The sequence below is a fragment of the Pan paniscus genome, chromosome 16 (genome assembly GCF_029289425.2).
Source record: "Pan paniscus chromosome 16, NHGRI_mPanPan1-v2.0_pri, whole genome shotgun sequence".
In the NCBI taxonomy this organism is placed as follows: domain Eukaryota; kingdom Metazoa; phylum Chordata; class Mammalia; order Primates; family Hominidae; genus Pan; species Pan paniscus.
Window position 1 is genome coordinate 66,933,498 of NC_073265.2, and position 25,931 is coordinate 66,959,428.

General features: G+C 54.3%; 1 protein-coding gene across 7 annotated transcripts in view; it reads right to left on the minus strand.

Moving 5' to 3' along the window:
- The window catches only part of LINGO1 (leucine rich repeat and Ig domain containing 1), a 322,019-nt gene that overhangs the window by 224,836 nt on the left and 71,252 nt on the right, over window positions 1-25,931 (minus strand). For all 7 annotated transcript variants that reach the window (XR_004666602.3, XM_008963493.4, XM_008963491.5 and 4 more), the window contains exon 3: window positions 12,062-12,123. The gene's annotated coding sequence lies outside the window, so the exon portion shown is untranslated. The remainder of the gene's footprint in view (window positions 1-12,061; window positions 12,124-25,931) is intronic.

A 25,931-nucleotide genomic window follows, 5' to 3' on the forward strand; every position in this document is an offset into this window, starting at 1 on the left:
CAGGGCGCTCCGGGGCTGGACCTTCACAGCGCCCCTGGAGGCTCCTGCAGTTCACAGAGTGGAGACAGACAGGTCAGGGGCCCTCAGGACCAGCACACTTGCAGGCTCCGCCCCAGCTGTGTGACCCAGGGCCCATCACTTTCCCTCTCTGAGCTCTAGTTTTCTGTCTGTCGTTAAAATGGGGATGGTAACAACATCCCATCCTCACCTTCCATCCCATTCCGCCCCCACCCCCAGGCAGGCACTGAGGGGAGTCAGTGTGAGGACCAAGACAGCCACAGAGCAGTGAGCGCGGCCTGAGGCAGGGGTTTCATCAACCTTAGAGCCCCCTGCCTTCCTCTGCGAATCTAAATGCAACCGTGTCATCTATTGAATGCTGCTGTAAGCAGGCGGGCCTCCCGCTGAGCACCATGATGCAGACCTGCTAAGAGTCATCCTGCCCTCAAGAAGCTCCTAGAGGAAGAGTCATTTCTGTGGCCAGGATGAAGGCGGTGGATAATTAAAATAATAACAATGACGACAACCGAGGCTGACGTCTCTGCGTGCTTCTGACGTGCCCGGCACGTGTCCCAGGCTTTACCTGCGCCTCTCCATCAACCCTTAGCACCACCTACGAGGCAACTGGTATCACTGTCCCCTTTTAGTTGGGGAAACTGAGGCTCAGGGAGATGAAAACAAGTGAGTGCACAGCCAAGTCCTGGACCCGGGCCCCACCCTAGTCCAGGCTCAGCAGGGCAGGGAGGGACTGCCCCCCAGGCCTGGGCATCCTGGAGGGATGAGCAGCACAAAGTGCCACACCCAAGCAGGCCCTCCCCAGGACTCAGTTTCTTCACCTGTGACATGGGGATGGAACGACCCCAGCCCCAGCTGGGGGGCATCAGGGGAAAGTGGCACAGGTGGGGGAGGGGACAACAGTTCCAAACGGAGCCGAGGCGGCTGTGAGGTAAGTCGGGGCGCGGGGGCGGGAGGCGAGAGAAAGAGACAGATCTCTCAGGCTCAGCTCAGGCGTTGTGATATTTTTCCCCAGGTTATATTTTTAGATGGACTACTTTCTCTCCCCTCCCCCTGCCTCAGTAGGAGGAGGAACACAGAAATAGCCGGGCGTGCGTGTCTGAGCTGGGCTATATATAGTGGGCACAAACCCAGTCACCCGGGGCTTCTCCCACTCCTTGCACCCGGAGCAGGAGCGGGGAGTGGGGAGGGGGGCCCCTTCCTCTTATCCAATGGCCCCAGGGTCTGCTCAGCTCTGCCCGCTTCCTCCAGGTACCCCCATCCCAGCACACACCTGTGCGCACACATGCACACATACAGATGCACACGTGACTGAAGCCTATCTGCACCGACTCAGCATCAGGGGCTTTTGAGGGGTCCAGAGCAACCTTAGGGGTGTGAATTGGGCAGGGAGGGTGGCGTGAGCCAGGCCAGGAGATGATTTTGGCTATGACTCTCTCAGCCTCGGTTTGCTGATCTGCAAACGCGGGGACTTATCAGGTCTGTGGGCCCTTTACCGCTTCAGAAGACGCAACTAATGTCGAACACATTCCCCCAGCTGCGCCCGTCTGTGTCCCCGTTGTTGAGATGAGGAAACTGTGCTGGCACTGGCCAAGGTCACCAGCAAGCCTGCAGTGGCAGAGGCACTTTCTAGTTTCAACCTCGCCTCTCCGGGCTCAGTTTCCTCATCTGTGAAGTGGAGATAATAAGGTCAGCACCCACTTCATGGGCTATGGTGAGGAATGGATGAGGGGGAGGCACATAAAGTGCCTAATGTGGGCTTCCATAACTAGGGAGAGGGCCACGAGCACCCAGGGCAGTAAGCACCCCCGAGTCTCCCTACTACCTCCCTTGGCCACAGCCCACCACTGGGCCAGGCTCTAGCCTCATGTTCAGGGGCTGAACCATGCCCTCCCCCACAGTCTACCTTGGCAGGCCTTCAAGAAAAAGCCCACAGCCAAATCACCCACACCCAGCCCAGGGCAAGTATCAGCAACTGCTTCCCAGACGGTGTGTGGACCCGGCCACCGCCCCACCCCAGGAGAGCCTGAGATGAAGGCCTGGCCTCCTCCCAGGCCTCCCAGTGCTGGTCACACTAGCCGTGCTGAAGGATCAGAGCAGAAGGACCTCACGCCCATACCCACCCTTTCCTGATGGTGGGGCTCCCTTCTGGGTGTCCAAGCTGGTTTGGGTGTGCCCAGTCCAGAGGCAGGTCTACACAGGCTCTGCCGACTTTCTGCCCCAGGACCTGAGAAGCACAGAAAGCCCTGAAAGGGGAATTCAGCCATGGGGGTTGGGGGTTTCAGTTTTCCCATCGGTACTTATTCTCCACAGAGGAATTTAAATCCATCATCTTGGCTGGGCGAGGTGGCTCATGCCTATAATCCCAACACTTTGGGAGGCCAAGGCGGGAGGATCACTCAAGCCCAGGAGTTTGAGAACAGCCTGGGAAACATATCGAGACCCTGTCTCTACCAAAAAGAAAATAAAATTCTCTAGGCACAGTGGCATTGCACCCAACTACTGTAGCAACCACTGGGGAGGCTGAGGTAGGGGGATCACTCGAACCCTGGTGGTCGAGGCTGCAGTGAGCTATGATCACACCACTGCACTCTAGCCTGGGCAACAGAGCAAGACCCTGTCTCCAAATAAATAAATAAATAATCAATGATCTTGTTTAACCCTCACAACTTCCCTGAGAAAGGTACAATGGTTATTTTGCAGATGGAGAAACAGAGGCACAGGGTGGGGAAAAGGCCTGCCTGGATCACACAGAAAGCGACAGGCAGCTCCTGTGAGAGGTAGAGCCTGCATCTGCCAGACCTGGGAAAGCCAGGATGTGAGCCTGGAAGGTGGACTCCTGTGTTGAACAACTGGCTTGGAAAATTCCTGAATATGTGTCCATGGGCTTGAAAGAGAGCTGGTCTGAGATGGCTCCAGCATAGCACGCCCAGGGAGCGTACATAGAGCGGCCGCCCCACCACTACTCCTGTATCCATCCCCTGGCCATTGAGTGTTTGAGCCCAAGTGCAAAACTTCATTTTCCTGGCTGCAGAGTTCCATTTGGTTGGTAGGTTTCAGCTCAGAGCTTCCGCCAGCTGAGCACCCACGGTGAGAACTGCCTCTCACTGGCAAATGTGGGACTCAGCACCTTCATCTGAGTCATCGGAAGATTAGGGCAGGAGGAGGCCACAGCCCTAAGCTGCCCCACTGAGACCTTTTTCTCCCCCAGACCAGTGTCCAGTGTTGACCCTTTGGGCTGTTGACTCTACACAAGTCCTCCTGAGTGAACTGAGCACCTGTGTCTCCGCCCCTGTGTCTGATGGAGTTCCTGACCCTACCCAGAGGTCCCCAAAGCACCGGAGATGGGTGAGGAAGAAGCCTGCATCCCTGCAGTGGGCTGCCTACCCCACAGGCACCCCATCCTGCCCGACCTGGCCTGGGTACAGCAAGACCCAAAGACCCAGAGGAGGAAAGACTCAGGGCCAGAGCAATAGGCATCATCAGGAAGAAGGAGCACAAGTCCTGTCCTCATTAGGGCACCCAGATATCAAGACCCTGCACAAGAAAGAATGAGCTTGCAGTTGCTATGGCCTCTGCTCAGTTTCTGGATTTCCACAGGCAAAACAAATGAAGCTGGACTCTTACCTTACACCATATACAAAAATTAACTCCAAATGGGTGAAAGACCTAAACACAAAACCTGAAACTATACCACTCCTAAAATAAAACATAGGGGAGAAGCTTCATGACATTGGATTTGGCAATGATTTCTTGGACATGACACCAAAAACACAGGCAACAAAAGCAAAAATAGACAAACGGGACTACATCAAACTTAAAACCTTCTGCTTAACAAAGGAAGCAATCAACAGAGTGAAAAAGCAACCTACGGAGCGGGAGGAAATGTTGGCAACCCATGTATCTGAAAGGGGTTAATATCTAGAATACATAAAGAACTTCTACAACTCAACAACAAAAATAATCCAATCAAAAATTGGCAAAGGACTTGAATAGACATTTCTCAAAAGAAAATATACAAATGGCCAAAAAGCAGATGGAAAGATGCTCAGCATCACTAATCATCAGGGAAATGCAAAGCAAAACCACAATGAGGTCTCACCTCACCTCAGATAGGGACGGTCACTACGGAAAGAAAAATAAGTATTGGCAAGGACATGGAGAAATCAGAACTTTTGTGTATTGCTAGTAGGAATGTAAAATGGGGCAACCACTAAATTAATTGTAAAAATTAAAAATAGAATTACCATTCGATCCAGCAATCCCACTTTTGGGTGTGTGTATGTGTGTGCATATATATACATATCATAATTGAAAACAGGATCTCAAAGAGGTATGTGCACGCTCATGTTCATTGTAGCATTATTCACAATAGCCAAGAGATGGAAACAACCCAACTGTCTATCAACACATGAACAGATAAACAAAATGTGGTGTATACAGATGATGGACTATTTTTCAGCCTTAAAAAAGGAAGGAAACACTGTCACATGCCACAGTATGGATGAACACGGAGGACATTATGCTATGTGAAATAAGCCAGTTACAAAAAGACACATATATATGGTTTCCTAGTATGAGGTACCTAAGGTGCTCAAACTCTTAGAAAGTAGCAGGAAGGTTGCCAGGGGCTGTGGGGACAGCCAAAGGAGCGGTTGTTGTCCAGTGGGTACAGAATTTTGGTCATGCAAGATGAAAAGGAATCTGGTGTACAGTAAGGGGCATACAGTTCACACTGCCTTACTGTGCACTTATACATGGCTAAGATGATACGTTTTATATGGTTTTTTTTACCATAATTTAAAAAAAGAAAGAAAAGGAAAAAATGAGCTTCATCCCCATCCTATAGATGAGGAAACTAGCACTCAGAGAGGTGAAGTAATTTCCCCAAGGTCACACAGCTGGCAGGTGGCAATGCGGATTCAAAGCCCTTTTGCCTGGCTCCTGGGGACGCTGCACATTCCTTTGAGAAAATGTCCAGGGCTGTCACATGGGCACTCTACAACAGCTTTTGGAGGAGGCAAGTCTTAACCATGCATCTTAAAACAGGATAAATGGCTTTGCAGCACACTAAAGGGCCGTCCCTGGGAGAAGAGGAGGAGTCCCCTCTTACCAGGCCTCTTCTGAGAGCCCCAGGTCAGGGCTGTGTCTCCTCCCCCAGTCCAGGCCTCTTCCCTGACTGCCTGCCTGGCAGAGATGGCCCCTGGCTGCCCTCAGCCTCCTGGCCCGGCCAGGTCTGGCGGTGATCGATCCTGCCCAGGTGCAGGCATTTTAGGCAGCTGCCTCTCCCACTGCCTGGCAGTGTGATTAATGCTCACCCTGCGAAGAGCCCACTCATCACGGACATGCCACATGCCCACCAGCTCGAGGCAGGTGGGCTGCACCAGCGTCTGCTGAGTCCCAACCCCCAGAGCTCACCCTGTTCCGGCCAGGCCAGAGACCAAAGCCTCGTTCATCTCGGCTGCTGAGGGCTGGGGGCTGGGAGTGGGTGCCACACACAGGGGCCACACCTGGAAGGGGGTTTCCTGTGGCCCTCACAGCCTCACTCCTACCCTCTCCTCCCAGCCTCCAGGGAGGGGTCTGAGGGCAGCTCCAGCTCCAGCTTGGGGATGGGATGGAGCTAATGGGAACCCCGCCTCATCCACTCCCTCCTAGCTGTGTGACCTCAGGCAGGCCTCCTTGTCTCTGGGCCCGTTTCCATGTCTGCAATGTGGGCATCACACTTCTCCCTCACTAGCCCTTGGGAGGAGCCATGAAGACAAATGCTTGGAATGTAGTCCAGACTGCCGAGGTTCAAATCCCCACTCTGCCACTTTAGGACTGTGTACTTTTGGGCAAGTTTCTCATCCTCTGTCTGCACTTCAGTTCTCTGTAGAAACAGCTCATGGACTGTAGCGAGGATTAAATAAATAACTATTTGTAAATTGCTTAGCACAGCGCCTGGCACATAGCGGGCACTGAGGAAACAGGAGCTGTTATTACTCTGGGTCTGCTGTTGCTGTCCTATTTCACAAAGCTGTTTTGAGGTCTGGACTTGGCCAAGTATTTGCAAGGTATTCTGCAAAGTGGAAAACCCACTCTCTGCGATGACTGAATGTCCATTCTCTTTAACCCTCCTTCCCTGCAAGGCTTATGGCACCCACACCCACCCAAGCGCCCAGTTGGCACTAGGAGGGCCCAGCCGGCACTGGGAGGGAAGCTGGGAAGACTCCACTCTGCCTCTGGGCAGCTCAGTGCCAGTGGGGAGATGATGGAGGCACATCCAGGTCAGAGAGCACTTGCAGAGTTGGGCTAAGGAAGGGGGTGCAAAGAAGCCCCAAGGGCTGAGCTAGGCTCAGGATTAGAGATCAGAGGCCAGGTGCAGGGAGGCGCAGCTGATTATCAGCCAATGAGGAGACACTGAGGGTCCTTGAGGAGGAGGGCAGAGCAAGCAGAGCTGGTCTCAGGCCCAGGACTGCAGATGTGCAGACCCAGCTTAACCCTTGCTCCTCCCTGTGCAGACCCAGCTAGACAGAAGAATCCAGAGCTGGGAGGGCTGGGAGCTGGTGGAGGGAGAGCAGGGCAAGCATCAGGGGCTGTGGCCCAGTGGTCCTTGTCCTGGGCCCCAGATCACTCTGTGCAGGAAGAGGATCTCCCTGCCTGGAGTTGGCCAGCCCTCTGACCCAGGTCAGAGATCTGACCTCCACTCTCCACACTCTGAGCTGCCGTGGGCTGCAGAGATGTTTGAATAGATATGGCTCCCGCTCCTCCGGGAAACCTACTCCTTCTCAAGGACTATATGCTGTTTTGCTCCTGTGGACAGCACAGTTCTCATAACTGATAGTTCCCTTTTCATTCTGACTACCAGGAATCATAGAACCAACTATTCAGCCCAAGATTGGACCCTCTGTATCCGTGTTCTAATGCTCCCCAAGCTTTTCCTTGCTATTGCATCCTATTTTCCCCTGCCTTGAATTGTCTACCTTGGTATCACAATTATGCTTAGCTCTCACAAATACTTATTGGAATAAGGTAGGTATAAATATAAAAATAGTTAATGTGCAAAATGGCAAATCCCCTCCGTCCCCCACATTTACCTGCTCCCCAGGGAATGAAAAACTCAGGACTGGAGGTCCGGGGTTGGGAGTGTTGTGGGGGGAGTAGGGGGAAGGCTGAAGCAGGCCCCAGCCCTGTCCCTCTTGGCTCTGGCATCTAGTTGCACATAGGAGGAAGGCTCTGCTTTCAACCTAGAATGTTCTATAGCCCTGCTAATAACAATGACAACTTTGACTAGAATTTACTGAGTGCCTACCACATGCCAAGTGTCATTCCTAGTGCAGTACCTGACTATGCCATTTATCCCCTAACAGCCCTGTGAGGTGGATTCTGCTATCATTTTCCTGTTACCCAATGGGAAAACTGAGGCCCAGAGAGCTTAAATAACGTCTAAGACCACACAGCTGGTAAGTACGGGAGCTGGGACTCATGCTATGCTGTCTGATGCCACAAACCAGGTTCTCAGTAGCTACCCATCTTGCCTCAGGGGCTCGGGCAGTGCACATGACTTTCTGAGACTGAGATGGTCCAGCGCCTGCCCCGTACCCGTCTGTGCCGGGCTGCCCCTGCCTCTCTGTCCCTCTATATCCAGACTGGTCCAGACTCTCTTTCCCTCTAGCTGCACAGGCAGGCATCAGGCCTGGGCCACAGCATCAACCTGGGGGAGACACAGGCAGAGGGCATCAGTAGACGCTCTGGAGCAGCAAGGCAGGGGGAAAAAAGCCAGACTTTGGCATCAGAGTGGCATGGGGCCCTCTTGAGCCTCAGTCTCCACATCTGTAACATGGGAACAGGAAGGACCTGCAGGCAGGTTAGACTGAGGGGAAGTGTGGCCCATGCCTCCCTCAGGCCTGGCCACAGAAAGGCTGGTAAATGACAGCTGGGGCAGGGTCCTGGCTCTTCAGCACCTTGAGGTGCTGTCCTGGGACTGCCCACTGAGAAAAACCACAGCTGGGTCCCCCAGGACCTCTGGCCACCATTAGGGTCAGAATCCTGCCCCACAACTGCCTAGCTGTGTGGCCTTGGGCAAGTCACTCTACCCCTGTGGCCTTGGATAACGGGAGAATGATGTTTACTCATGCTTGGCATTCAATGTCTTAGCTGAGAATTATTTTTATTATTCCGGGTACCTTCCAGCCCCCCAGACACCCCTCCATCCTGGCAGGCAGGCTGGGGTGGGGGCAGAGTCATGGGAGGCACATGTGCGGGAGAACAGGCTGGGCCCAGACACCAGGCTCCAATGTAGAAGCCGCCCCCAGGTGCCAATACTGTAGGAGGTGGCAGAGAGCCGCCCCACTGCCCTAGTTTCCCAGAGAGCTTCCTTGCTGAAGTGGGGAGAGACTCGGCACACAAATGCACATGCACACACATGCACATCCAGACCCACGCGTGTCCCCTGCCCGGGACAGCCAGAGCCTGGCACTAGAGCCTGCCCCACTCCTGGTGCCCTCAGCCCCTTCAGGGCACAGGACATGGGGAAGGGGATTCAATCCCAGCTCTGCCTTTTCTGTGACTTGGGTCAACTCAGCTTCCATATGTGGGCCTCCATTTTTCATAGGGAAACAGGGATCATGGCTTCCCTCTCCTGCGTGAGAACCAACGATGTTCCATGTGTGAAGAGCCTGTGCCAGTTCCTTCTCCTCACTCTCCTCCCTGCCACCATCCCAATGTGCTAGGCCTCTCCGCTCAACCCCAGCATTGCCACTGCTGCCTCTCTGTGCCCCATTAAAGCAGCCTCCTTATTTCCTCTAGGCTCAGAGATTTCATCCCTCTGTGCCTCCCCTACCCAGGTGGCTGAAAGCTCCTGTCACTGAAGCAGGGACAAGCTCTCTCCAGCTGCACACCCAGCTCCCTCCTGTCCAGCACTATCCCTGGCAGCCCTCAGTAACTGACACCCAGAGGGAGACAGCAGGGAAGAAGCTGGAGTCGCCTCCCCCACCACAACCACAGCAGCCTGGACACAGGAACCCGAATGTCACTCAGTTCAGACTGAACTGGCTCTGCTGCCCACCCCACCAGCCGCCAACCATGGCAATGACAATCACAACTCCACTGACAGGCCCTCACCACGTGCCAGGTCATGCATCATCTCATCTCATCTTCCCAATATGCCTATGAGAAAACAACTGCTGTGCCCATTTTACAGATGAGGAGACTGAAGCACAGAGAAACCATGAACCCAAGTCTAGCTCAGGACTTGAGGTCTGCACTCTACACTTTACTGCTAGGTCCACCCACAGCTCCTCAGAAATGCCCAGGACCAGAGGGCTGGCAGAAAGAGCAACGAGGCCTCCCTTCTGTGCTGGACTGAGGTGAAAACCAACAGCAGCGTTTGCAGCAGACACATTCTGACCTTAAAGTTAAAAATTAAGTTCCCAAGTATAGGATGTTGTTTAGGGAACTGGCCTAACACCCACCCCCGTGGTTCTGCTCCCGTTTTAGAAATGAAGGTAGCGCTAGCTTGCGTCCGCATCTCAAGCTCACACAAAACGTCAGGCTGGTAAACTCTGGTGGTGATGATGGGGTGGCGAGAGGTGCCCAGCAAATGCACCCATCCAAGCAAGACCCTTTCCCCAGGCCTGCTGGGCAGTGCCAGGTGGACTGAGGTCCCTTCTGGAGTGGGCTTCACATGTGCAGTCCCGTCAGATGGGTGCTCGAGTGTGGCTTCCCCTCAGGCAGAGCTTCCGGCCAAGGCTGGCTACAGCCCACGCCAGCCCTGCCTGCACACAGACCCCATGGTGGCTCCCTGCTCTGCACTCGGACAGATGCCGTTGTTGTAACTGTGGCTCCCGGGTTTGCATAATGCCTCCTTCCCGGCTCCCATGCCCCCCAGCACGCATGTTCAGGCTCTGATCCAGCACACAGGCTGCTTTTATTTCAAAGATTTCAAGAGGCCATCCCACGAGTCATAAATAATCGAAGGTGCTCTGATGCTGCGTCCAGGTGTGTTGACTGATAGCCCTCCCCACCGGCCACGGCCGGCCTCCTGGATTGGAGCCTGTCCCTTCCCAGCTCTCCCCTGAATGGCATCCCTTCCACTGAAGCCTGTGCCTGTAGATCCCTGAATTGCCTGCCCACCCTCCTTCCTGTTTCCAGGCCCTCTCAGCGTGCAGCAGCCACCCCCACAGCTCCCCCATCTAGGTCGGGACAAGCGCCTGGAACTCATTCTCACTGAACCGAGTGGGGCTGGGGCCCACTCAGCCACCCACAGGATGGCAGCTGAGGGCAGTTACTGTGGGGTAGCTTCTCAGAGGAGGCACACTCCGAGCAGAGGGGGCTGTTAGTGTCCAAGTACGGAGGAGAGGGAAGAGGGCATGTCCAGGAAGGACGGACGTGCCCCAGAGACAGAGAACCCGAGAGACTAGCCCAGGGGCTCCCTCTCACAATCTTGCTGGCTGTGGCTGCCTGGTCCACACACACATCTTCATGGATGCAGCCTCCAGCTCCCACCCCCATGCCATGACCCTTGAGGGCCTGACCAGAGGATATGGTGGCCAAGGGCGTGGCCTCCAACCATAGCCCTCCTCTCAGGTGACCCACCACTGGGAGACAAAGTGTAGGGAGAGAGACGGATAGACCCATGGAACCTGGAGTAGAGACCAAGACCAAATCCTACCTCGCGACCGAGGCCTCAGGAAGGGAACAAAGTGCTCCCTCTCATGGGTTGCTATTGCTAAGATTAATGAGCTAATTAAAGTATGAAGATGGTTTCTTGTACACTTAAAAAGAGGTGATCAACCAACACAAATTAATCACAATTAGCAACCCTCCTCCAGGCAGTCTGCCTGGATTAGGTCCACTGAGTGTAGTTTCTCCTCTCCCAAATGACAGGAGGCTGCACTGGCCCTTGCAGGGGCGTCTGAGCTGCTGAGGGCTGCACTTCTCCGATCCCCAGAGTCCTTCAAACTCCTTCCAAGACTCTGCTGCAAAATGACTGTGTGTTTTCACATCTGTTGAGCACCAACTGTGTGCCAGGCTCTTCGTACTTGGCCTTCTACACACGACACAGTGCTCAGGAGGATAAGCTACGAGGAGCTCCCTTTTACAGATACGGAAATTTGAAGCCAGAGCCCTAACTCCCGATCTCAGTTAACCCCTGCCCTGGGCCGTGCGGCAAGTTAGGCCAGGGGAGGGTGGAGGATGGACAGCCACACCCCTCCAGCCCCCACTACTTCAAATCCGCTAGTGCTGCTGCTGCAGGCTTGTGAGGAGGGGTGCCGTCTCCCCAACTTCACACCCCTTCTGCTCCCTCCTGAGCACACAGGTAAGGCTAACTCGGAAGAGACGCCTGGGCCCTTGACACCAAATTAAAACCAGAATTCCGGAGAGGGAGGGAGAGCATGGAATTTTTTTTTTTTTAAATTAAAAAACAAAACAAAACAAAACCAGAAACCCTCCCTGTAATCATTCCCAGGACAGAGTGTCCTTGGAACTGAAGTCGAAGTTGGGGGCTACTGGGGTCAGCCTTGCCGCCCCTCATCTAACAGTGATCCCCAGATAGAGCAATAGTGTCTGAAAAATGCTCATCACAGAGTACAACCAGGCCCTAAGGTCAGAGCCTGACCACCCAGAGCACCCCCTGCCCCAACAGATTCCCTGGCCTGTCCCCCACAGGCCGCCCACCTCACCTGGGTGGCCCACAGCTCTGCTCCTCCTCCAGGAGGAGCCTCCAGGATCCCCAAGTTCAAGGCTGGCTGGTGCCTGGGTCAGGCACCCACACTCCCCAGGGCCCCAGCAGTTGCTCTCCAAGGGCCCCCAGCGCCTATAACCCTGACCCATCAGACCAGGAAGCCGCCTTCCTCCTTTTTGCTAAAAGCTGATCTCCAAACCTTCCCACCCCCTACCTCGCCCAGTGACTCAAAAGCGCCCCTCCCCAGGAACATGGCTGGGGAAGGGAAAGGGGGGTCCAGGAGATGGGAGGGGAGAATGAGGTGGCAGAGAGAGGGCTGCTGCTCTGCACAGACCCCTTGGCCCTGCTGCATCCACCAACACAGACAGCAGCTGCTCAACTCACTCAAGCATCGTCTCAGGGCTCAGGGCTCCGGGCTCAAGATCAGGGCCTCCTCGGTGGGACACCTGCAAAGAGACAGCAGGGAAGAGGTGAGAGGACAGTCAGATCGGGGCCTGCAGACCCGTCCTGTAGTCAACCCCACCCAAGTCTCTGCCCAGCCTGGGCTTCCCTGTGTACTGGGCCAGATAGAGCAGGAGGAGACCTGGACCCTGCCCTCTGGAAGCTTGTGGGCAAGCCTAAAGATGCCACATTCATTCCAGAGTCAAGATTGCACTTTCGGTAAAGCAAGGGCCTGGGCTACAGCAGGCTGGGATTCAGGCACCCGCACAGCCCCGGAGGACACACAAACTAGACTTGCAGCGCAGCCCCCACCTATCCAAACCTGTGTGCAGTGGAAGTCACAGTTCTCTGGTTCCTGGACACACAGGGCTGAACCTCAAATCCTCCCTCCTGAGGCCACGTGTGGCTTATGGTCCCAAGGAGCACAGAGGAGCTGGTGGGAAGGGAGTACCCAGGGCCACCTTCCCATGTCTGCCTGAGGTCTTTACCTGGGCCCAGTCTCAGCTTTGTCACTGGCTCACCCTGGGACCCTAACTGTGCCTCCCATTAGTACAGGCAGGTGCAGCAGAGTTGCTGGGACTTGTGCAAACACAGCTTGCTGGGCTCCACCCCGAGAGTTTCTGACCAGTAGGTCCTGGGGGTGGTGGGGCCTGAGGATCTACATTTCCAACAAGCTCCCAGGTAATGCTGATGCTGCTGGTTGGGGATCACACTTTGAGAACTGCTGGCCTTGAAGATGTGTCCAGCCTGGAAAGTACAAAGCCCACACCCTCAAGGAGTTCACAGGCTAAATGGGAGACCACTCATACACACACATGCATGTGTGCACACACATCTCACTCCCAGCAGCCATAGTGGAAATGTGGCTTCTGAACACTAAGGCAATCTGACAGGGGAGGGTTGTGGGCTGGTGCAGTCACGGAAGGCTTCCTAAAAGAGGTGAAGACCTAAATGACTACCTTCACATATTATGGCCTTATTATGCAAATAACACATGAAAGCATTCTCTTTTTAAGAGGTTCAAATACAGTAGTCTGTAGAGTAAACACTCTCATTCCCAGTCGCCTCTCCAGAGGTACTGACTGCCATCCCTTTGGCATGAAACTTTAACTGTGCATTTGTACACATGTGCAAATGTGTGTGCAATCCTACCTGAAGGGGTAGGATCACTTGAGGTGCACACAGACATAGGGGTATATACCAGGGAGCACAGCCCCTGTGCTTGTGTGCACCTGCATTCCTCACAACAGATTTTTGAGACCTTTCCCTGTCCATACATAGCAATAACCATGCTTGTGCTCACTGAGCACCTACTGTGTGCCAGACCCTGGGCTGAGTGCTGTACCTCTTAACTCGTCTGATCCTATTAATAGATCCCTAAGTGGGTGCTGTGTTGATCCTCATTTTGTAGATGAGAAACTGAAGTGGGCCAGATGTGGTGGCACACACGTGTAATCCCAGCACTTTGGGAGGCTGAAGGGGTAGGATCGCTTGAGCCCAGGAGTTCAAGACCAGCCTGGGTGACATAGCAAGACCCTGTCTCTACAAAAAAAATAAATTAATTTAAAAAATTAGCTGGGCATGGTGGTGTGCACCTGTGGTCCTAGTTACTCAGGAGGCTGAGGCAGGAGGATCACTTGAGCCCAGGAGGTGGAGGCTACAGCGAGCTATGATCGTGCCACTGCACTCCCGCCTAGGTGACAGAATGAGACTTCATCTCTAAAAAAGAAAAACCAAAAAGAAAGAAAAGAAAAAAGAAAAGAAAAGAAAACTGAGGTGCAGAGTAGAGTGGTGACCAGTAAGCCGCCTGAGTTTACAGCCAGGGCATAGTGGAGCCAAAGTTTGGATCTGGGCTGTGAAGTTCCAGCATGTTTTCCTAACGGACTGTCACAGCTTAGCTTTCATGGTGCTGCACTGAGGCATGCCACGTGGGGTGTACCCTCACCTGTGTAATCAGGCCCCCAAGGATGAGTGCTTAGGTGTTTCCAATTTTTTATTTCAAACATTGCTGGAAAAAAATATCCTGTCTCATTGAACACATGTGTAAGTATTTCTCTGGGTGCCTTCCAAAAGGGTAGATCAAAGGGTATACACGTTTTACATGTAGATACTTGCTGCCAAGTTGACCTCCACAAAACATCTGTACTGATCTGCAACTGTCCATTTCCCCATGTGAGCCCTAAGTTAGAACAGTTCCCATTTACTCAGCACCTGTTGTGCATCAGATCCAGTAACATCTGGGTTGTCACCTCCATTCTGCAGAAAAGGAGACTGGCTCAGAGAGGTTATGCTGCTTGCCCAAAGCCACAGAGCAGAGCAATTTGCCTCAATATTGTAAAAGAAAGAGAAGGGAGGGAAGAAAGGAGAAAGGGAGGAAGGGGAGGAAGGAGAGGGAGGAAGGGGAGGAAGGAGGGAGAGGAAGAGAGAGAGAGGGAAGGAGGGAAATTCCTTGACCTCACATGCCCTCCCATTTCTCTGCTTCCCTTTAATAGCAAAACTCAAGAGCTATCTCTACTGTCTCCACCCCTTCACTTCCAGTTCCCTCTCCAGTTCTGTCCCCACCACTCCACAAAACTGCTCTTATCAAGGTCCCCCAGAAACCTCAGTTTTGCCAAGCCCAATAGTCATTCTCTGTCCCCTCACTGGTCCCTGAGCTCTCAGCAGCATCTGACATGGTTGATTGCTTTCTCCATCAGGTGACATTTTATCTCTGGGTTTCCAGGACTCAGCCTCTCCTGGCTGTCCTCCTACACCTTCTCCCCTCTTACCTAACTTCCCTCCAAGCATCCAAGGCCCCAGGGCTCACCAGGACATCCTCTCCATCCCATCCTGTCTGCACACTCCTCAGCTTAAACCCCTGCTGTGCCCCCAGGTCCCTCTCACCAGCCTCAGCTCCCTCCTGAATGCCAGTTCGTGTTCAGAGGCCTATTTGTCATCTCCGCTTGCTCATCTAACAGACCTGTCCAAAACAGAACTCTTCATTTTTATCCCCAAATTATGTTTCCCTCAGCCTTGACTTCTCTCTTTCTCCCTCGGCCCATACCCAAGCCATCAGCAAACCCTATCAGGTCTATCCCAGAACACATCCAGAACCTGACTGCTTCCCCCAGCTCCTCTGCCCCGCCCTGGCCAGCTCTTGCCTGGATTATTGAAACAGCCTCCTCCCTCACTCAGCTTCTTGCCTCCACCTCTGGCCCCAAACTATCAGAGCAGCACGATGACGGACAGAATCAGGCCCTGTGGCTCCCTGCCATAAGCCCATGGTACAGACTGAAGTCCAAACTCTCTCCAAAGCCTTTGAGGCCCTGCCCACCTCTCAGAAATCATCTTCCACCATAATCGGCCTCCTTCCCACACGGGCCAGTCTCAGGGTTTTTGCCCTCTCGCTCCTTCTACCAAAGGTTCTTCCCCCAGACTTTCTTACCATCCCATTCAAATGAGCCCTCTTACCATCCCTAGGCACCCTAGGTAAAATGCCCACCATGCACCCCAGTCTCTCCCAATTTTCTAAGCATTTCCTCCGCCTGACATTATATTGTCTATTTATGTGTGGCCTTGTTTCCTGTCTGCCTCCTCATCACAACATAAACTCCATAAGGCAGGCAGGGCCCGAAACCACCTTGTTCACCTCTGGATTCACCTCTGTACTATGTGCAGTGCTTGGCACCAAGGAGACAGTCAATACATATTTGCTGAAGGAAGGAGGGAAGGAAGGAAGGAAGGAAGGAAGGAAGGAAGGAAGGAAGGAAGGAAGGAAGGAAGGAAGGAAGGAAGGAAGGGGCACAGCCAACTCTACCAGACTCCGAAGCCTGTGTTCTTACTCCCTACATGAACTGCCTCCCATATGAAGAAGCAGGCAGGAGCCAGAGGGCACGCCCAGCAGGCAGGACACACTGCAAAGGCAGGGAGGTGGAAGCGAGACTGAGGTCCGGCCAGCTGGCGCAGCAGCGCACACTGCACAGCAGTGGGGCCCCAGCCTCCCTGGGATAACAGGCCCAGCAGCCCCCACCCCAGGGAGTCTGCGGCTCTCACACCTGCCAACCTGTCCCATTCAGGAGGGAGCCTTGGGGGCGGCCGGCAGCTGAACGCAACTGGCGGGGGGCCAGGATGCCTGCCAACAGCTGGCGCCGCTGCCAGGCAGCCCAGTAATTGTGTTCGCAGCGGAAATTGGTCCAGGGAGTTTTTTCCTTTCGCCTTCCATTTTCTTTCTCTTCCCTTCCCCCCTTGGAGCTGCAAGACCCAGAAGATTGATCTTTGCCTGAAACGGAGGAGATAACTCGATATAATGAACTCCACGGTCCCTCTTGCTGTTTGGAGCTTTTAAAAAATTTAAAAGGGCTAGGGACAAAAAACCAACACCTTGGGGGCCTCAGGGGCTGCTTCCCCTCCCTCAGAAGCCCCTGGTCCTACTTCTGTGCCCCTCTGCAGCTCCCCATCTCCTTCCTTTCCCCTCCTTTTTCCCTTGGGATGCCTTGATGGAACAAAGGTTAAAAATACCCCTTTCTCTTGCAGGCTTTAAAAATAATTTTGGTGAAGTCAGGGCTGGGTCCACCAATCACCCTACCTCCCAGGCCCCTGCCACTGTGACCGCTCCCTCTCCCAAGAGTTACCAGCCAGCCTGGGGGTGACAAGTTGGCTCAGTCCACCTGTTCTCAAAGCATTTCAGGAGGCCCAGCCCACCCACTGAGGTGCTGCCAAAGACAGCTTCTGTTCCTGCAAGTGGTTCTTTAAAGAGCCACCTATGATACACAAAGGGAGCACAGCGGTGGCTGGGACGGCTGGAACAGAGGAGCTGCCCCTGCTTCCTGGAGGTCTGTGCCTCCCCCCAACGCATCAGCCAGCAGCCCCTCCAGCCAGTTGCTCCTGGGCTCTGTGCCCTGCATGCATTCACATATTCAGCCAGCATTTATGGAGCACCTATCCTGTGCCAGGCACTGAGCTGAGAGCTGGGGACCTAGGGGACCACTAAACCCTTCTGATTCCTGCCCTCAGTGGCTGTAAAGCCTGGTGGCAGAGGCAGTCATTAATCAATGGCCACACTTGGGTGGGAGACACATTGGGATGAGGGCTTTAAAGGAAAAGCCAAGGAGCCCTGACAGCATGGACAGTGTGGTCAGGGAGGGCTTCCCTGAGGAAGTGTCCTTGGAGCAGAGGTCTGAAAAACAAGTATGAGACCGCCAGACAGAGGATGTGGGTGGAGGGCTCCAGGCATTATGGGAAGGGTCTGCTCCCAGGAGTGTGCCATCCAATTAGAGCCTCTCCCCTGGTGCTCTGCCTGCAGAAAAAGGCCAGGTCCCCAAATTACTTACCTGGCATTCAAGGCCTTTCCTAGCCTGATGTCTGCCCCCAAGACCCTCTTGTCTCCAGCTTCTCCCTCCAAGATGCAGCACAAATGTTGCCTCAGTGGCTCCACGCCTGTGCTCCTCCCCACCCAGCACAGACCACGCTGGCCTGTTATGGGATGTTACAGGCTCACCTGCCCACACAGGTCACGCTGTGGGGCCTCTGCATACCTGGTGCCCCACTCACAGCCAAGGGTGTGTGTCAAGGGGAAGACAGCAACTGGAAGCACCCTCAGGAGGTTTTGACTCCAATCAGCGAGGGCTGGAGGCATCAGGGAGAGCTTCCTGGAGGGGCAGGGTGGGGCTTTGAATACACAAAGATTTGGATAGTAGGGTGGGGAGTCCAGGGCAACAGGGACAGAGGCTCAGAAAAGACCTGCAGAGGTGGGCACCTAAAGACCGAGGCTGCCCAAGCAGATCTCTAACCTTCAACCCCCAAAAAGGCCAGGAGGAGAAGGAGAAGCTGAGGTTCCAAGAAGGCAGTGCTTCTGCCGAGCTACGCGGCCTGGCAACAGTGGCCAAAGGTGGCAGCAGCCTCCCTCCTGTCCCTAAGCAGTCATTGTCCACACATGTCCATCTCCTGGGGCTCAGGCATTCCCAGCCCCCAGCCCTGCCCTCGCCCCCAAAAGAGCTCACACACCAGGAGTCAGGCAGCTACCCTACCATGTGGCCAAGGAAGGGAACCAGGAGCCTGGAGAAGCCCAAACCTAGGCCAGCGGGGGCAAGAGACACCTGAAGTGCTTCTCCAGGAAGGAGACATTGGCTGGGCTGGGGAAGGCACTCTCAGCAGGGGACACCCTGCAAAAAGCCCCAGAGGTGCCCCCTCTAGATTTGCTTCTTTGCCTTCTAGGCTTCTGGCCTGGCTGAGCTCCTGGGAACATGAGTCAGCAGCACCCCAAGCCTGAGCCTTTAGGGAACCAACCCCCGCCCCACCCACATTACACTGTCCTGAGAGGCTGGGAAACTCCTGGAATATTCCCTGGCCAGTCTCAGGTTTTCCACCCTCTGCTTTTGGGCCCTGAGGACCCCTTACCCCAGCCACCTTTAGAGGATACAGCAGAGGCCAGGGCTCTTGCCCCAGGAAGGCCCCTGGCCACCCTTCCCTGGTGTCCTCAGGAGCCTAGGCCCCAGCATCCCCAAGAGCAGCCCTGGAAACAGGGCCTGGCCACCCAGGAGGGGCAGGCCGCAGGCCCCACAGACTATGCTGTGGCCAGCCGCTCTCCCCAGGGCCCACCACTGCCAGCAAAAAACAAAACCGCTTGACCTTGTGGTTCCGCAGACAAGTAGCTTCCCGCCTCAGCTTCCCCAGTGCAGTCCCCTGAGGCTGCAGGCTCTGTGGGCATCAGGTACAGTTGGAGGTAAAGGAAGCTCTGTGCAACCAGCCCTGCCTTGCTTCTGGGGGCCAAAGAAGCCCTTGTCCCCATACATACTCAGAAAGCCTGGCCTAGAATGTTCTCACCTAGAATGTCGAAACACAAGACTTCCCAAGACCTCAGCTGAAACCAGAGAGGAGAGGGGCCAAGAGGAATCCTCGGTTCAGATGGAGAGAAAGAGATGGGGAAGGGAGAAGGGCAGAGGGGGGTTGGGCCATCCATAATGGGCAGGGCCTCCAATGCCAGGCAAAGGTGCTGAGCATCACCCTCTGTGCCCAGGAGCTCCATGGACCCATCCAAGCAGGGCGGGGCCTACTGCCAGGCACTGGTAAGATGAGAGGCCAGGCAGAGGGGCCGCTCCCAGGGAGCTAACGGACCTGGCTGAGCCCCACAAGCCTAGCTCAGACTGGGCCAGAGAAGCTGTCGGAGACACGTGTGGAGGAGAGTGTTCTCTCCAAAGCCTCTGAAGGTGAGAAGGCCCAGGCTGGCCCCCACCCCGGCTTGCAGGCCAGCCCAGCCAGAGCTGCTCCCTGGCCTTCCTCCCCACACCCTCTGGGAGGCAGAGGCACAGTGAACAGAGCCTCACAGAGTCACTCGATGGCCACTTCCTGAGCACTTCCAGGTGCCGGGCACATCAGCTCACCTCCCTCTCAGCAGTTCACTGAGCTGGGCACCAGTATCCCCCTTTCCAGAGGGGAAACTAAGGTGCAGGGTGGGGATGACTCACCTAAGGCACACAGCCAGCACCTGGTGGAGGCATAATTTGAACCCAGATCTGGGTAAATCCAAAGCTGTTAACCATGAGAGCCAGAGACAGAGGGATTCTGCCTCATCCAGGATGTAGAAGCCACAAGAGAGCATCCCTCCCAGCTAACAATGAGAAAAAGCTGGATATTCTGCAAAACCATAACTTTCATTTAGCCTGCTGGAGAGCTGGTGTTACAAGGCAGTCAGGGGGACCGAATTCCAAAGACTGGTGTGCTGTCCAGGGAGAGTGGGAGCACGGCCAGCTTCACCTTTGGCAGAGACTGTAGAAGAGAGCCTGCCAAAACAGCTGGAAGGGTAAGAAGGAAACAGCTGGAAGGGGAGGAATTCTCAGCAGCTAGGTGTGGACCAGCCCTGGCAGTTCCAGACACAAGGAGTCCACCCTCACAGCCAGTGCATTTCCACGATGCTCCAAGAAAGCTTGGGGTGTGGTGAGAGGATGGACAGAACCCACGGTGGTGCACGGGTGCACAGGGCCCCCAGCCCGACGCCCAACCTCACCTTCTCAGAAATTGAGAAGAATCTGGTGAGGAAGGTGGGAGAGATGGAGTGACTGAAAGGGTGGGGGGTGGAAGGAGAGCCCTCCTGGGCTCCATGCTGCCTTGGCTCTCCTGACTACCCCCTATCCCATGCTCCCCCTGCCAGGAGGGCCTCACTGAGGAGTCGTAGGCAGCACCTTTCCCTCCTCCCTCCATCCACCTATGCCCACCTCCAGCACACCTTCACCGGGAACCCACTCTGCTTGGCACAAGCACCCAGCATTCTCCAGGGGCAGGGCAGAGGGGACAGAGAGCTCCAGGTCCCCTATGTACTCTGTAAAAGGAGGGGCATGACTCCTTTCCCCCATTACAGGGAGTCAAGGGACTAAGAGGGGCACAGATTCTTGAGGGGACAGCATCAGAGCCCAGGCTTCCTGGCCTCAGGCCTGTGCCCCGTACCCTACCTTAAAGACAGGTAGGCTGCAAAGACCCCCAGTCTAAAGAGGGTTGGGAGGTTTTGCTCCATCCCTCCTGGAGACAGAATCTACTGTGGGCACAGAGTAGGGAATGATTTTGCATTTCTCTCTTCTTTAAGAACCTTTAGACAGTCAAATTACAACGCAATATAAAAGCAGAGGCAAAAGCATCGTGTTCAGGGCTGGCTGGGGAGTTATTCTCGAGTTAACAAGCAAGCGGGGAGAACCCAGGGACGCAGGAGGGATGCTGAAGATTTGCCTCCTAGGGAGAGGCAGGCAGCTGGGTGGGCATCAAAAGGGCTGAAGGGGGTGCTGCTAAAAGCCAGACTGGGGGGGTGGGGGAGTCCTCCCAATCTGGAACAGAAGATGGAGGTGTGAGAGGCTCCCACAGTGAGCGCCAGAAGCCCTAGGAGCAACCAGGTAACCCTCCCTGCCTTCATTTATTGATCCATCTGTAGCCAAGCCACAAGTATTTCTTGAGCATCTACTATACGCCAGGTCCTGAGGGTCCCCAGTGGATACAGAAGTGAGTGAGACAGACAAGGTCCTGCTCTTAAAGAGCCTCGGGAGAGAACTCACCGTGGGCAGAGCCTGCTTTAACCTCTTCCCAAATGAGGCCTGGATTCTGTCTGCACATCAGGCACCTCTGGCAGACACCAGGGCTGCCTGGAGCAGAGGAAAGAGCATAGGTTTGGAATTAACAAGCTGCGTGTCTATGAGCAAGTCCCTAACCTCTCTGACCCTCAGTAAGAATAACAAAAGCCAGCCTGGCACAGTGGCTCACGCCTGTAATACTAGCACTCTGGGAGGCCAAGGTGGGCAGACTGCTTGAGTCCAAGAGTTCAAAACCAGTCTGGGCAACATAGTGAAACCCTGTCTCTACTAAAAATACAAAAAACTAGCTGGTGTGGTAGCGCTCATCTGTAATCCCAGCTACTCGGGAGGCTGAGGTGGGAGAATCACCTGAGCCCGGGAGGTTGAGGCTGCACTGCGCCAAGATGGCACTACTGTACTCCAGCCTGGACAACCAAAGTGAGACCCTATATCAAAATTAAAATAAAATAAAATAACCAAAGCCGCTAACTTGTATTAAACAGTTAATATGTAGTCAGCATTATTCTAAACTTTACATGTATAAACTCATCTAATCAACACGACAAGACTGTGAGCTAGGTTCTATCAGTATTCCCCTTTTCAGAGGAGGCAATCAAAACACAGAGAGGTCTAGTGCTTTGCCCAAGGTCATGCACATAGAGCTACTGAGTACAGCCAGGATCACAGCTGGACAGGCTGGCTCCAGAGGCCTCACCCTTAACCACTGCACCTTGCTTAAGAAGCTGTTTCCTAGCCGGGCACAGTGGCTCACGCCTGTAATCCCAGCACTTTGGGAGGCCAAAGCAGGGGGATGACTTGAGGCCAGGAATTTGAGACCGGCCTGGCCAACATGGTGAAACCCCATCTCTACTTTAAAAAAAAAAAAAAATAGCCGGGCATGGTGGTACACGCTTGTAATCCCAGCTACTCAGGTGGCTAAGGTACGAGAATTGCTTGAACCTGGGAGTTGGAGGTTGCAGTGAGTTGAGATTGCACCACTGCACTCCAGCACTCCAGTATGGGCGAGAGAGCAAGACTCTGTCTTAAAAAAAAAAAAAAAAGGCTGGGCACGGTGGCTCACGCCTGTAATCCCAGCACTTTGGAAGGCGAGGCAGGCGGATCACGAGGTCAGGAGATCGAGACCATCCTGGCTAACATAGTGAAACTCCGTCTCTACTAAAAATACAAAAAATTAGCCGGGCGTGGTGCTGGGCGCCTGTAGTCCCAGCTACTTGGAAGGCTGAGGCAGGAGAATGGCGTGAACCCAGGAGGTGGAGCTTGCAGTGAGCCGAGATCTGGCCACTGCACTCCAGCTGGGCGACAAAGCAAGACTCCGTCTCAAAAAAAAAAAAAAAAAGAAAAGCTGTCCCCAGCAGAGACCCTTAGCACCATTCCATGTGTCCTGCTGAAATCCAGAATCACTACCACCCCAACCTGGCGGCTCTGCCCACTGAGCGTGAGCTTCTATTCATTTGCTGGAGACCATCTCAAATGTCCTTTCTTCAGTGAAACCTGCAGGTCTTTTTCAGGATAAAGGAGGAGACCCACATGCATTGGGACCCTGCTGCGGACGAGACCCTGTGCCAATCACCTCATACACAATTGCTCATCTCTTCCTCACAACCCTGGCAGGCAAGACCAGCCATCTTTATTTCATAGAAGGGGAAACCAAGGCTCAAAAGATGAAGTGGCTTATCCAGGGTCGGGCAAACTTTGCCATATTCCGCATGCCTCTAGCAGGGATGGATGTTGTGCGGGACTGTGTGATGGAGGCTGGGGTGGGGTCACCAGATAGTTCCTGAGCCACTTAGGAAGGGTAAAAGAGCACCTGAGTCTGAAAGAACAGGAAATTATAAGAACCAGGAGCTGGGCACGGTGGCTCACATCTGCAATCTCAGCACTTTAGGAGGCTCCCCAGGAGTTCAAGACCAGCCTGGGCAACAAAGTGAAACCCTGTCTCTACAAAAAAAAAAAAAATTATATGGGCATGGTGGCATGCACCTGTGGTCCCAGCTACACAGGAGACTGAGGCAGGAGGATCACTTGAGCCTAGGAAGTCCAGATTGCAGTGAGTTGTGTTCATGCCACTGCACTCTAGCCTGGGAGAGAGAGCGAGACCCTGTCTCAAAAAAAAAAAAAAAAAAAAAAATGAACTGGGGACAGGATCAATCAGTCAGTCAATAAACACTGTTGCCTGGGTAGCTTTCATAAGCAAAATGGGTATAAACAACATGAGTGTAAGCATGGGACCTCCCTCACTTTGTTCCATGAATTCCATTCCTCCCTCAACGCCAATACTGAAAGCACTTAGTCGTCTTTCCACCTGTCCACTTCCTGCCTAGATACATTTTTAGGTCTAAAGCCAGTACTGCCACCTCCTTCAAGAAGCCAGCCCTGATTGCCCCAGAACTCCTTAGAGCACCCTGAACCTGTGGTCTGGCTGGGGACCAGAGCAGACCTAAGGGGTAGAATTGCCCCCATGCCACAGAAGTTGATGGGCGGTCAGGTGCAGGAGCAAGGCTGGGAGCTGGGGGCTGGGGGCGAGGAGCCCTGCCTGGAGGATAACAAGGCACCCTATCCTGCAGGAGGCTCAGGCAGGAGCCAGCCGCGCCATTGGCAGCAAAGCTAACATGATGGATGGCACCATTCAGGAAGAAATAAATCTAGAGGCTCATGTGCCAGGTGAACTGGGGGGTGTATCCATCTTACAGATGCTTAATGAATGTGCTGGCCAGAGCACACAGCAGCACATACATCTGCCTCCCACCCCTCTCCAGCTCCTTGAGCTCCAGAGACCACCCCCCACTCCCAGGGAAGGAGGGTGCTGAAAGGGGCCATAGATTAGCTGGCCCAGACCAAAACCCCCATTGGACAGATGGGAAAATTTAGGCCAGGAGAGGGCAGGGACTTACCCACAGTCACACAGGAATCAGCTGCAAAATCTGGACTAGAACACAGGCACCTAGGCCCGGCCCATGGACCTCTCCCTCGGGACCTCTTCAAACCCTCCCTGCCTTTAGCTCCACTGAGTTAGCTAAGAAGAATACCCAACCACCCTATCCGCAGGCCCAGGACTGCTCCTCCAGAGCTCCAGTCCCCTGTCCCTTGGTCCCCCGCCCAGGCCTAGCAGGGGGCCACATCTCCTCCTCCTCCTCTCCCCTGGCAACACAGCCAGGGTTTGGGAGCACTTCTGATAGCACTGAGTGGATGAGGGGACATTGCAAGTCATCTGGAGTGCAGACAGGTCCTGGGGGTGGGGTGGGTGCTGTCTTAATGAACAGATAAGATCCATCATGCTCAGCTCAGCATGCCCAGGGACTCTTCCCTGGGACAAGACCTCCAGGGTTCCCCCAAGCAGGTCAATCACTCCCCCTGCAAGCCTCTTCATTACTTTTTCTGTAACCTCTCACTGCCTAGAAGAGCAGAGCTCAGGCTGGCCCTGTCTGTGTCAGAATGCCCACCAATTCCCAGTCTGGGCTTCTAGGAGCTGTAGAGTGAGCACACTCAGAACAGATCCCTCAATCAAATTAACAAAACACTGACCTGCCTGCAAGAGAGCAGCGTGAGCCCTGGGGGAGGGGAGTGGAAGAAGGGCCAGAGAAGGAGGCTACACCAATGCAGAGCCAGGCGGGCCCCCGCCTCCAGAATCTCCCCACGGCTGTCACCATGCCTGAAATGTCACCATTAAAGGGAAACATCGTTCCGCTGGGGTTCGGAGGCATTAAAGTCTCTTATTAAAGTGAAACCATCCCAGAGAGAATCATACCCTCAGTCATTACCCACCTCCACACGTCAGTGGAGGAAGGAGGCAGGGAGGAGGAGGGTGGGTGGGTGGTACCACGTGTGTGCTGCGTGCCAGACAGCAGTGGCCATGCTGTGGGTCAGGGGTCAGGTGGTTGGCCAAAGGGTGCACAGCTGGTGTGTAGCAGAGCCAAGATTTGAACCCCGGTGCGACAGAGCCCAAAGCCAACCTTTCTCCTTCCACACAACTCTAAACAGGGACTGTGGTTGCCCCTTTGAGGCACCCTCTCCAGTGGGTTAAGACTCTGGCCACACCAACAGCCCTGCTGGGCCCCAGCGGGTGTGAACACCAGGACTAGAAACCCTTCTCAGCACCACACTCTCTGAGCTGTTCCTAAGAGGGCAGTGCCTTCACCCTGCACTCTGACTATGCCGTCCTCCTCCTCCCCACCTTGGGCCACCAGAGTTTGCCAGTGGGCAAAGGAACTGTCTTTGGAGTCAGATGACCAAAATTCTAATCATGTCCCTCAATCTCCCTGAGCCTCAGTTTCCCCATCTATAAAACGGGGATAGTAGCACCCACTTTACAGTGTCACTGCAGGGATTCCATGAGAGAAGATCAGGAAGAAGCCCAGCACAGAGCCTGGCTCAGGGCCCGCCCTCAAGGTAGCCTCTGGGCGTGGCCAACCCCTTTGATGCCCTGCAGAGCCCAGGAACCCTGAGGTGGCACCAGCATAGTGGGCGGGACCAGGACAGCATGGGAAGAAGCAATACATGGAGGAAGGCGGGCCCCTGCCTTTTCCTCCCCACAACTCTGCTCCAGGAAGAGGTCATGGACCCCAGTCCCAGCTCAATTTCTTTTTTTTTCTTTTTCTTTTTTCTTTTCTTTTATTGGGGGTGCGGTGCAGGGGAGAGACAGAGGTTTGCTTTGTTGCCCAGGCTGGTCTTGAACTCCTCGCTTCAAGCAATCCTCCCACCTCAGCCTCTTGAAGTGCTGGGATTATAGGCAAGAGCCACAGTGACTGGCCCCTAGCCTTATTTAT